The sequence below is a fragment of the Zootoca vivipara genome, chromosome 15 (genome assembly GCF_965207765.1).
Source record: "Zootoca vivipara chromosome 15, rZooViv2.hap1.1, whole genome shotgun sequence".
Lineage (NCBI taxonomy): Eukaryota > Metazoa > Chordata > Lepidosauria > Squamata > Lacertidae > Zootoca > Zootoca vivipara.
The window spans coordinates 19,966,686-19,978,473 of NC_142598.1; positions in this window are offsets into that span (position 1 = coordinate 19,966,686).

Below are 11,788 nucleotides of genomic sequence, written 5' to 3' on the forward strand. Positions count from 1 at the left end.
ATATAGATATAGAAATTTTATCAAAAGGAAACTTCATCGAGTTCAATGGGGCTGGTATAGGATTGCCACGTTAGTCAACTGTTTTTCTAAATTAAAAAGTTCCAAGTGTTTTAGGCATCCTCCCGTGTGTGTGTGCGTGAGAGAGAGAGAGAGAGAGAGAGAGAGAGAGAGAGAGAGAGAGATGCATTCCAGTGCCTTTATAATTTACCTTTTCTGATCCCTTTTCCAGCTTTTTTAGGTGGGTAGCCACATCTGGACCCACTATTCCAAAGGTGGTAGATAGATTCTTTATTGCGGCTTATTGCCCACACAAGCAAGGTACATCAAAGGTACATCAAACAGAAAAGGTAAGTTCCAAAGGTGACTTTTTGGTTTTAAAGTAGGGGTGGCACATGTTCCATATCTGGCCTCCAAAGTAATTTTTAGAAGCCTCTATTCCTTACACACAATTGGCTGCTGTGTCTGGTTATCTTTATTTTATTTTGATTCCCTCCCCCCCAACAAACAAAACATCAAGCTAGAAGTAATCACAGCCACAAATTGCAAGCTAGAAAAATAATAACCATCCTAATCATAGAAAGGGGACGTGGGTGGCTCTGTGGGTTAAACCACAGAGCCTAGGGCTTGCCGATCCGAAGGTCAGCAGTTTGAATCCCCACGACAGGGTGAGCTCCCGTCGCTCAGTCCCTGCTCCTGCCCACCTAGCAGTTCAAAGGCATATCAAAGTGCAAGTAGATAAATAGGTACCGCTCTGGCGGGAAGGTAAACGGCGTTTCCATGCACTGCTCTGGTTCGCCAGAAGCGGCTTTGTCATGCTGGCCACATGACCCAGAAGCTGTACGCTGGCTCCCTCGGCCAATAAAGCGAGATGAGCGCCGCAACCCCAGAGTCGTCCACGACTGGACCTAATGGTCAGGAGTCCCTTTACCTTTAATCACAGAAAGCTTAAAAAAGAACGAGTGGTATAAAATACATTCCATAGTGCAATGCAAGGTTAATGTCGGTACCAAACGCACCAGATAAACATGAATGTTGCCAAATAAACTCCTAAACAGCCGTGAGATTGGTCATATAAGTCGCAAACAGCCCCCAAGTGGAAGCAAAGTCAAAGGGACATTTTTATTTTAATGTTGTTGTTGTTGCTGCTGCAAAGCAGCAGGTGGCACTGTTCAGGCCCACGGCTTCTGCGGCTTGTGAGCTACCGGTAAGAGGCGTTAACTTCTCTGCCAAGGCTGGCATATGATGGGAATGCAATCCCCCCCCATCTCTTCATCATCAGATCAGTCTGTAAAGCAGTCTTTGCCAACCAGGGCTGGCACGAGGCTGATGGGAGCTGTGGTCCAAAACATCTGGAGGGTACTGGGTTGGTGACACTGGCAAAGCAGGCGACAAAAGGGTGGGGCGGGGTGTGCAACTTGGCAACCGCAAAAGAAAACTACACATGCATCCAGCCCCAGCCCCAATGCCGATGCCGCAGTGCATACCTGCCAAGTTGCTGTCAGAGAAATAAGGGACCGGGCCGGAAATAGCAGACCGGAAGTAGCGCTGCCGCCATTTTGGAACTGGGCAGAGCATGCTCAGAAGTGACTTTTGATGCTGCTTTGCCCAGTTCCAAAATGGCCACCACGCCAGAAGTCGCACTGCAGCCATTTTGGAACTGGGCAGAGCAGCATCAAAAGTCGCTTCTGAGCATGCTCCGCCCAGTTCCAAAATGGCCGCCGTGCCAGAATAAACCGGGGGGGGGAAACAAAACAAAAATCCGTTTTTTCAGCTAGGAACAGCTGGGAAAACGGGGATTTCCTGGGGAAAACGGGAGACTTGGCAACTATGGCCGCAGTGTCAGGAGCAAGCCAGCAGTAAATCACAGGGTGCAAGTTGGAATTAACTCTTTATTAGCAAAAACACAATCGGCACATGAGTGTTAGGCCTCATGAGCACAGCAACTCATCTCTGGCAGGTCTTGCCCCCATGAAGCGTGTTATGTACTAAGCTTGGATCCTAGAACAATAGGCAAGTAGGATCCTAGAATGCAACAACTGATTGGCTTGCAGGAAAAGACCAATCAGGCTCCAGGAAGAAGTTAATCAGCCTATTAGGCTGGTAGGATCATAGAATGCAACAACTGATTGGCCTGCAGGAAAAGACCAATCAGGCTCCGGTTGGGAAGCAGAATCAGCCAATCAGACAGGACTCATTGTGTAAATAATGTACTGTATATAAAAGCCTGAGGTTTGGGGGGGGCACTGTTTTACAAGCTGCAATAAAGAGCATGAAGTCACTACAGGACTCCGAGTATATTTCAAAGCTGGTGCTGAGACTGGAGATCACCACCTCCCCACAGCTCTCTTAAGTCCACTCCTCTCCGGGGTTTATTTCCCCCCAACAATCGGAGGCTGCGTCTGAGTGTCGCTAATCTCTCCTCCGCCCTGTTCAGGTCTCTTCCGGTTCTGGGAGACAAGGGGGAAGGGGAGCTTGTCACAGCCGGAGGGGGAGACACCTGTGATTCTTCACCAGCCAGACTCATCTCCATGGGTACCAACTCGCTCTCAGGGTTGTGGGTGCCCAAGCACCCATGGCCCCCTGGATTTGGCTCCTGTGCTCACCTCTTCTTTTTGGCTTCTCTCCTCCCGTCCTCCCGCAGCACCCCTGACCATCATTCAAGGCACCCCTGGGTGCCACGGCACACTGGTTGAAAGCCGCTGCCTTTCGGGATGAGAGAGAATTATCTTTTCTTAGCAACCAGGTGGTGCAAAGAGCTGGTATGTCATCGTGTCTACGGATCATATGCACACTTACCTGGAGATAAGCCTCCTCGGTGGAACTTGTTGTTGTTTAGTCGTTTAGTCGTGTCCGACTCTTCGTGACCCCATGGACCAGAGCACGCCAGGCACTCCTGTCTTCCACTGCCTCCCGCAGTTTGGTCAAACTCATGTTCGTAGCTTCGAGAACACTGTCCAACCATCTCGTCCTCTATCGTCCCCTTCTAGTGCCCTCCATCTTTCCCAACATCAGGGTCTTTTCCAGGGAGTCTTCTCTTCTCATGAGGTGGCCAAAGTATTGCAGCCTCAGCTTCAGGATCTGTCCTTCCAGTGAGCACTCAGGGTTGAGTTAGGTCTGAGTAAACAGTGCAAGACACTGACCCCTTCCTTTGACTCTTGTCTCTGCCATTAACTCGCCAGGGGGCCATAGCTGCCAAGCTATCCCTTTTTTACAGGGATTTTCCCTTATGCTGAATAGGCTTCCTCGCGAGAAAAGGGAAAACTTGGCAGCTATGCAGGGGGCTTAAGCAAGTCATTCATTCTCATCTTTAACCTCCCCAGTCCCAACCACGATGTGGGGGTAATCATGCTGACCTACCTTGCTGGGTTGTTGTAAGGGTAATACAGGGTGTGCTTTGGACACTCAAACTTCATCTAACTTGCTTCCAGTTATGATTTGATATACCCTTTGTCATAAGCCACCCTGAAGGCCTTAGTTGCCGCCGCTGCCTGTAATACCTTTAATGAAGCCTGTCTTCTTAAGTGCAAAAGCTTGAAGTGATGGGGTTGTTTAATAAAAAGCCATAGCTGCTAAATTCAAATGCAGGTTTAATTTACTCACACACCCAGAGAAAGAAAAGTGTGAAAGTGGTGGCAACTCACCAGATCCAAGGTTCCTGATAAGTACATGTACTGACTGGTTGGAGAGAGATTAGACATAGGCTTGTCTCTGAGACATTTTTTTTTGGGGGGGGGAGAAGGATCTAATTAGAGAGGACTGTGGGGGAAATGGCTGCGCCTACATTTTTCTGTAGCCCTCTCGTTTCAGCTGTTGAAATGTAGGATACACATTTCTGTGTACTTAGTGAAGTCTGACTGACTCCAAATAAGTGCAGTGGTTCGGAACAGTGCCTTCTCTCGCAAGCATTTGATCAAACTGGTTTTATTTTTTTTTTAAATCCTTGGAATGTAATTTCAGCTCACAGAGCACACCAGGCAACTGCGCCACAAACATGGCCTAAAACGAAGCACGTGGGTGCAGGTTTGTGAATTGCTACACCATTAGCCACTACTTCAAGGAACTTGAGAATACACACTCCTGCTTTGTAAATTTAAACCACTTTGGCCAATCGGAAATTCTAGATAAAATACTATGCGAGGCTGAAGCCAGGATATCCCTGTAGTGGAGTCAGCTGTTCCATAGCAGATGGAAGAAATTTGTTTTCAGTCCCTACTTTCCAGGGATAGCCTTGGATTTACAGAAGACACCCCAGTTTCTGATTTGATACGGAATGTCCTGTTTTTCCTTAGAATGTCCCTATTTTCATCAGTTATCTGACCCCCAAGCCATCTGGAGGCAGCCCTGTATAGGGAAGTTTTTTCTTTTTTTTCTTATGTATTTACAGCGGTACCTCGGTTTACAAACACAATTGGTCCCAGAAGTCTGTACTTAACCTGAAGCGTACTTAACCTGAAGCAAACTTTCCCATTGAAAGTAATGGAAAGTGGATTAATCCGTTCCAAACGGTCCGTGGAGTACTTGAACTGAAGCATACTTAACCTGAAGCGAACTTTCCCATCGAAATACAGTGGTACCTTGGTTTATGAACACAATTGGTTCCGGAAGTCTGTTCATAAACTGAAGCGTTCATAAACTGAAGCGAACTTTCCCATTGAAAGTAATGGAAAGTGGATTAATCTGTTCCAGACAGTCTGCGGAGTACTTAAACTGAAGTGTTCATAAACTGAAGCGAACTTTCCCATTGAAAGTAATGGAAAGTGGATTAATCCGTTCCAGACGGGTCCGCAGAGTACTTAAACTGAAGCGTTCATAAACTGAAGCATGGGTGTAATTGGTTACGGAAGTCTGTTCATAAACTGAAGCGTTCATAAACTGAAGCGAACTTTCCCAATGAAAGTAATGGAAAATGAATTAATCCGTTCCAGATGGGTCTGCGGCGTTCATAAACCGAAAATTCATAAACCGAGGTGTTCATAAACCGAGGTTCCACTGTAGTTACAGGTAGGTAGCCGTGTTGGTCTGAGTCGAAGCAAAATAAAAAAATTCCTTCGGTAGCACCTTAAAGACCAACTAAGTTCTGTTTCAAGTGTATCTGATGAAGTGTGCATGCACACGAAAGCTCATACCAAAATAAAAACTTAGTTGGTCTTTAAGGTGCTACTGAAGGAATTTTCCCATTGAAAGTAATGGAAAGTGGATTAATCTGCTTCAGATGGGTCCGCGGAGTACTCAACCTGAAGCGTACTTAACCTGAAGCGAACTTTCCCATTGAAAGTAATGGAAAGTGGATTAATCCGTTCCAGGCGGGTCCGTTGAGTACTTAAACTGAAAATACTCAAACTAAGGCATACTTAAACCGAGGTATGACTGTATATAAGTTGGAAGTCACCCAGAGTGGCTGGGGCAACCAACTCAGATGGGCGGGTTATAAATAATAAAATCATCGTTGTTGTTGTTGTTGTTGTTGTTGTTGTTGTTGTTGTTGTTGAATAGGACATTCCTATTTTTAATGGGAATATGTTGGAGGGTATGGTAATATGCTGCTAGGCTCTTAGGCAGCCACTGTGTTTATAGTGCTATTCTTTGAAAGTTTGCTATTTCACTACAGTGGGCTTTGTTGAGTATTGATACTTATCTGTGTTCTTTATACTTGTATTTGAACTTAATACAATTTAAGGCTGTTAAAATCCACAGTCCTTAATGTGCATTTGTAAGGACTATTCCATTCTATTCAGGATAGCTTATGCAGCACTGAAAGTCAGAAATCACAACAAACTTGCGTCACTGCAAAAGCCTCTCTTTGAGCAAGTGGGAGGGAGTCTTCCCCAGACAATCAGTACATGTTTTGGGTTACTCAGTTTTTCAGACCTTGATTCCTGCACGAAACTGTTAATAGCTCATTCAAGATGTTTGAAGTTTTGTTGCTGGTTTAAAAGAGATGTTATATCCTGAGTTACGGCACCCGCTAAAAAGGCTGTGCACAAAGAAATAGAAAGAAATAGAGGCAAAACCCACTGCAGACTTTATTGAGCACTTCCAGTTTAAAGCTGAACCAATTTCCAATGCAAAGTATATAGGGTTTTCCCTATAAAGGTCTCGAATGATGTCAGTTTACACCCAGGAGGAATCATAGCAAAATACACCTTTTATATTTTACTGGAAGTTTGGGCTCTCAAGCTATTCTGTCGTTACAGTTTTGACTCTGAGTAACAGAGGCTGGATACCGCCATACATTGATGCCGAAATCCAGCATCGCCTGAGCTCGGCAAGTGCAGCTCTCTCCCGATGGAAGTGCAGAGTATTTGAAGACCAGGACATTTGCAGGGAAACCAAAATGCTTGTTTACAAAGCTATTGTACTGCCAACCTTACTGTATGCTTGTGAAACATGGACCACTTATAAACTCCGCCTCCAACTCCTTGAAAGATTCCATAAACGATGTCTCCGGGGGGGGGGGATTAGACATCACTTGGGAAGACAGGTGAACTAATGCCAGTGTATTGGAAGAAGCAAAGATCTCCAGTGTATTGGAAGAAGCAATGATTCAACATCAACTTCGTTGGACTGGTCATGTTGTTCAGATGCCTGATTATCGTCTTCCAAAGCAACTACTCTATTCCGAAAGTGTAGTGCTGGTGGTCATCAAAAGAGGTTTAAAGACTCTCTCAAGGTAAATCTAAAAAAATGTAGTGTAAACACCGACAATTGGGAAACACTGGCCTGCAAGTGTTCCAACTGGAGAACAGCCTTTACCACAGGTGCCATGGGCTTTGAAGACGCTAAAACCCAGGACAAAAGGGAGGAACGTAATTAGAGTAAGGCACATTTGGCAAACCTTCACCATGATAAACTCCCGCCCGGAAACCTATGTCCCCTCTGTGGAAGGACGTGTGGATCCAGAATTGGCCTCCACAGTCACTTATGGACTCACTGTTAAGACCGTGTTCATGGAAGACAATCTTACTCAAAGTGATCGCCAAAGAAGAAGAAGAAGAAGAAGAAGAAGAAGAAGAAGAAGAAGAAGAAGAAGAAGAAGAAGAAGAAGAAGAAGAAGAAGAAGAAGATACATTTAAAGGACTCCATGCAAAAAAGAACCCTAGGGACTACAATCCTTCAATGTTTTATAATATTTGGATGTAAGACCAAGAGTTCCGGATAGTTCCAGCTGAAAAAAGCGCTGAGAGGGGTGAACATGGCCAGGATTTACAGAGATGTTCGGAAGGATAAAATGCCACTGGATTAAAATATCTAGATCAGCCTGGTGCCCTCTAGACATGTTGGACTACAACTCCCATCAGCCCCAGAGAGCAGGATGTGCCGGCGCTGATGGGAGTTGTAGTCCAAAACATCTTGAGGGCAATAGGTTGGGCCAAAGGCTGACCCAGCTGGACTTTTGCATGGTAGAGAAGACACTTTCCATCCCTTGAACTGCTTGGATTGCTGTGGGGTGAACTCTGTGTGCCCTCCAAGTGTCCACAGGGCTTCTGCACGAGCCACAGCAATGAAGAGGACCTGTGGGCGGTGAACAGAGCCACACCTCACTCTCATCTCCCTGGCAGCAGGCAGGCAAGGAGAGGCTGTTCAGTATCTAAGGGATTAAGGCAAGGTCTTGAAACCTATCCAGCCCATTCAGAGTGATGGAAAGGAGGGTGCTTCATTGGCTGTGCCGTCCGCCACAGGTATTTTAGGAGGATTATTCACCGAAGTGCTTTGTCCTGATGTCATGGAACAGGAACACCCAGGCAACCGAGAAAGTCAGATTGTTTTACTCTTGGAGTCTGAGAGCTCCAGTCGTAGTCCTCCTTGCCATCTCCTCTTTGTCCTGACATAATGGGAGCATTAGAGCTCCCCTTTTCTGACGGACTGAGCTGTGTTTACTAACCATTGTCAGTGCATTTCCTGCAAGCTGCAAACGCCCTTTCTCTGATCCACAATGCATGAACTTTCTGACTCCCGGGGATACAATGGAGTGGATTTCTCCGCAGAGCTCGCATACATGTTCTACCTCTGGAAGGGAGGTTTAAGAAAGAAGCACGTGGTTTTCCGTGTCATGTGTCACGCCGGGCATGTCATGGACAAGTTCAGGAACAGAGGAGCCAGGGTTTTAAGGCTCGAACAAACTTGAATTAGGGGGAGTGCTGGAGCTCAGTGGTAGAGCCCCCTTTGTTCTACACAGAGAAAAAGCAGCCTCTGGGGCTCCCACCCCCTCACGAGAACTGGGTGCTCTGTTGTCTCATCCCCACCTTCATTCAATCGCCTCCAACTCCTGGCCAGAGTTCTCAGAGAGAATCATGACAAACAATGGTGAAGGATCAGGGCCGCAGTGAGAAATGGGGCAGGGGGGCGCCAGAGCGATCATCGCACCATGGCGCCCGGGCGCCCGATGTGCTTAAGACGGCCCTGTGAAGGATGATGGGAATTTTAGTACGACAAAAGCTGCATAGGTCAGCAGTAGGTGGAGCATGAGATTCTTAATCTTAGGGTCATGGGTTCATGTTGGGCAAAAGATTCCTGCATTGCAGAGGGTTGGACTAGATGACCCTCAAGGTCCCTTCCAACACTTATGTGATTCTAGAAATGCACCACAGGTATAGAATAGGGGAGAGGAGCATAGCTGTCAATTTCTCCCTTTTTTTAAAGAGATATTCCCTTATGCTGAATAGGCTTCCTCGTGAGAAAAGGGAAAACTTGACAGCTATGGTGGTGAGGAGTCTCTGGCCCACAGGTAGGGTTGCCGGACTCAATAGAGGACAGGACTTCTGTGCCTTTAATTGCCCTGCTCTCTTTTGAGTCTGGAAACCTTAAAGAGAAACCAGCAGACCCTTTGCTTGGAAATTAAACAAAGGGTCTGCTGGTTTCTCTTTAAGGTTTCCAGACTCAAAAGAGAGCAGGGCAATTAAAGGCACAGAAGTCCTGTCCTCTATTGAGTCTGGCAACCCTACCCACAGGGCCAATTAGGTCCACCAGACTTTCCCATTTGGCCCATGAAGCCATTTTTGCTAAGCCACACCCACCTGTTCTATACCTGTTGTCAGGTGTGGGGCAGGTAAGGGCAGGGCTTGGCTGAAAGGGTGTTTGCAGGCCCTGTCAGTCAGCTGGCATTCCTCTTAAAGCACCCACTTGCCCTACACTTTGGGGTTCTTAAGATCAGACAAGCTCCAAGATCCAACAACCCCCATAGTCTTAACATCAACAACAGTTGCCCCAGTAAAAGGTCCAGATTTTGTTTGAATGGAAAACCTCCTCTCACACACTTTCTCTCGGATTGCAGGTGGTTTTGCACATTTGAAAGAGCTGGCATCGAAGCACGGCTTTCCTTTAAGGCGAAAAATCACCTTCAGCTGAGTAAATAAACACTCTGGGTTGGAACATGAGCAGAATGTCGCTTTTTGAGGTCCACATTCTTTCCCAGAAAATGCTTGAAGAATCCTGCAAAAAGAAATATGAGTCATCAGCCAAATTCAACACAACTGAGGAGCCACTGCTTTCCCCATAGAAATCAGCAACATTTACTTCCCCACCATGCTTGTTTAGACAGACCCAGGAGAAAGTAAGCTAAAGAGGGGAATGGGAAGTCACAGACCAGCATGTTTGGGCAGTGCAAGGAAGAGAAAGCTGTGATGTGTCAAGAATGTGGGTCAATGGGGTATTTCCTCCCAGTACAAACTCCAGCTTCAGAGAAGGGGTTTTCCTCCAGGGCTAGAGGGAGAGAGGAAAAGCACAAATTCCTTGGGCCTATTGGGATTCAAGTGCATACCGTAAATGTAGGTTTGCACAATGAAAATAGATCAAAGCATCCCGGGACCTTAGCCCCAAAGATCCGCTTTTAAAAATAAACTTTTCTTGCGGTTTAAAAAAGTGGGGGGACAAGAGAATGATTAACGGGAAAACATACAAATGCCTCGCAAGCAAATCAGGATGAATGCTCAATAAACAGGTCATCTGGAGGAGGCTTTTTACAAAGGTCTCCACTATTTTATCTGTAAGCTGCCTTCAGTCCCTGAAGGGGACAAGGCGGGATATAAATATCTGGGGACAAGGCGGGATATAAATATTGTTACAGGTCATCCCCATTTCTGCCGAGCAGTAACAAGATTCCAGGTCTTGGCACTTAACTAGCGTTTGTGTTCCTTTGGAAGAAGGCACAGTGGAGATCAGTGTCTTCAAGAAATATGGTTTATCTTGCACATATTTGCAACCTGGGCTTTGATGGAGAGAGTGCAGAACGTTGCACCCTATGTTGTTCTCCTATAGCTTCAGCAAGCCAGCCATCCCCCCCTGGTCTCTTGGTACAGCCTCTCCTAGCCAGCTTGCATGAAGTTCTGGCCCCTCCTTTCTCCTTCCCAGAAACCCTTGCTCCAAGCCCCTCAATTCAAAGGGACACCTTTTTCCTGCGGTGACATCACTCCCCTCCGTTACCCTGGCAACCTCCCCCTCCATGCCAGCAGGTCTTCTACCTGGTTGGTGGCTCCCATTATCAAGCAAACCATTGTTCTTGTATTTACATGAAAAGCAATAAAATTTATTGGGGAAAACAAACAAACAATCAAACAAACCATTATAAGCTTTTTGTGTCTTCATTGACTCCTGCCCCCAGAAGGTATCACCAGGCTGGCCTCACAAGGGAGTTATTTCGAGCCCTTGCTAAATTCATGAATTTATTAGTTTGTTCAAAATCTGACCCTTTGCTGAATGTAGAGATTATGGGGGTCTGCCCCCCACAACTCAAAATCACCACCATCAAACTATAACTCCCAGGATTTATTTATTTTGGGGGAGGGAGTGCTTTATATATATGGTGTGCATGCAGCCAGCAAAACAGACACATGATAAGCACTTGCTGAAAGATCTTCCTACTAGTCGGGAAAATGGGGAGCCTTGCATGAAATTGACTCCTTGACTGCTGCAGCAAAGCAAAGAGGATAGACGGCATAAACCTTGGCCTAAGAAACAGGTCAAGACAAAAGGCAGAGTAAGCATTCCATGCTCTGTTGTACAAGCGACTCTGCTGAAAAAGCTGGGAACTCTCAGAGCTTCACCACTCGATGTATCTAATGACATCCTTTTGCTCCTGAAGTGCTCAGACTAGGCAGACTGGAGGCACTTAGCTGCCTAAGGGCCGCAAAGGTCTCAGCCCAGCCGTGTAGACTATTGACTGAAGAGAAGCAGCAGGCTGCCCCGGTACAATGCCACCGTTTCTTACAACTTAAAAGCACTTAATGCCCCAGAGTGCCGAGTGTGGCAGACCATGGCAGTGTTGTTACAGGTAAGGGCTTTGAAGGACAGGTGAGGATGCAAAGAAATAACAAAGAAGAGGCAGGAAAGCAGCAAACTCAAGCAGTCTCTCATTTCAGGAGACAGGTTCTTCAAAATGTTTGCATCCTTTGACTGTCGTGTCGTGGCTGCAGGCCTTGGGAGAATCTTCATGTGAGCTTTTTAGCAAGGTTTTCCATGCTACAATAAGATATGCAAAACTAATGCAAATTAACAAAAAGTACGAAGAGAATAAGTAGAATACAGAGTCCTCTCTTAAAGGTAGTTTTTAACCCATTACTGTACCACTCACAGAAGGTAGCAGCCCCTCCCAGCTCTCGTCTGGTATTTTTCCTTTTTCCTCACAGCTTTTCACTCTGAGAGGACAACATTGTTAGCAGCATGATCTCAGCCTGTCAGGGGTGACAGAACCAGCATGATGGCACCACACGGCCAATCACATTTAACAATGTTCACACCATGAAGCCAATTCAGAGTGAGGGCAACAAAGTATTGCCTTCACTCTGAATGGGCG